The sequence below is a fragment of the Corapipo altera genome, unplaced genomic scaffold (genome assembly GCF_003945725.1).
Source record: "Corapipo altera isolate COAL_440 unplaced genomic scaffold, ASM394572v1 201, whole genome shotgun sequence".
NCBI classification, from domain to species: Eukaryota; Metazoa; Chordata; class Aves; order Passeriformes; family Pipridae; genus Corapipo; species Corapipo altera.
The window spans coordinates 2971509-2973214 of NW_020884940.1; positions in this window are offsets into that span (position 1 = coordinate 2971509).

Consider the following 1706-nt stretch of genomic DNA (forward strand, 5'->3'; position numbering starts at 1 on the left):
CACCTACAGACTCTGGGATTTGGGGCCCTGCCCACCCTTATCCAGCACTCACAGACTCTGGGATCTGGGGTCCTGCCCACCCTCACTCAGTACTCATATACACTGGGATTTGGGGTCCTGCCCACCCTTATCCAGCACTCACAGACTGGGATTTGGGGTCCTCCCCGCCCCCATCCAGCACCTACAGACTCTGGGATTTGGGGTCCTGCCCACCCCCACTCAGTACTCATTCATATACATTGGGATTTGGGGTCCTGCCCACCTCCCATCTGACACCCACAGACTCTGGGATCTGGGGTCCTGCCCACCCTCACTCAGTACTCATATACACTGGGATTTGGGGTCCTGCCCACCCTCATCCAGCACTCATATACACTGGGATTTGGGGTCCTGCCCACCCCCACTCAGCACCCACAGACTCTGGGATTTGGGGTCCTGCCCATTCCCATCCAGTACCCACAGTCCAAGGAGTCTGGCATCCAGGGGTCTGGGGTCCTCCTCACCCCCATCCAGCACCCACAGACCCAGGGGTTTGGCACCCAGATGTCCAGGGGTCTGGGGTCCTCTCCACCCCCTACCCAGAACTCACATAACCAGGAACCTGGAGTCCTGTCTACTCACCATCTGGCACCCATGTACCCAGGAATTTGGGGCCCTGCCCACCCTCCATCCAGAACCCACCTACCCAGGGATTTGGGATCCTGTTCATCCTCATCTGGCACCCACATACCCAGGGGTCTGGGGTCTTGCTGACCTCCCACATGGCACCCACAAACCCAGGGATTTGGAGTCCTGTCCACCCTCATCCAAAACCCACATACTTGGGGGTCCTGGCTCCTGCCCACCCCCGATCTGACACCCATGTTCCAGGGGTTTGATGTTCTGATGACCCCAAATCTGGCCACCTACGTACTCAGGGCTTTGGGGGTCTGGCCACTCCTTATCCTGCATCACATACCCAGGGGTTTGGGGCCCTGCTCACCCCCATCTGGCACCCACACACCCAGGACTCTGGGCCATCCCACACCCCCCTAACTGGCACACCCAGGGTCCAGCCACCCCCAGACATCGGGGCCAATGGGGTCCCCAATTTGATGCTTGGTGGGGCAACACCTGGGGCAAATTCCTACAGCCCAGAAGGCGCTGGGGGCACCCAGAGGGTGGGTGCAATTGGGTTACAGAACCCCCGGGAAAGCACAGAGCACCCAGCACGCCCCTGATGCCCCTCAACCCCCCTCCTGGAGGGCACCAGCATCGGGTGGGGGGCTCGGCTGGCACTTACCTGGTGGTGGTGGCGTCTCCGAGCCCCGCTGGCGACGCTGCCAGAGCCTGGTGGGGGGGTCAGCGCTTCCCAACACCCATCGGCCTCCATCCGGCAGGAACAACCCTCGGGGCGAGCGAGCGGACGGGGAGGGACCAGAAAAAGAAAAGAATCCCCAAACAGCCTCCCCGGGGGCGGCCAAGGGGGTCCCCGCGCCCCCACATCCCGGCCGGGCTGCGGGCAGGGGGCACCCAGCCGCTGACCCCCCTCCTGCCCTCCCTGCCTGCGCCCCTGCCCCGGGCTCGGCGGGAGCCTGTGCTGTCCGTCCGTCCGTCCATCCGATTGTCCTGCTGCGGGGCGGGGGGTCGGCAGTCCGGAAAGCAGAGCCGGGCGGTTCGGCAGGCGGGGCGGATTTGAGTGCGGAGGGGGAAAAACGGGGGGGGGG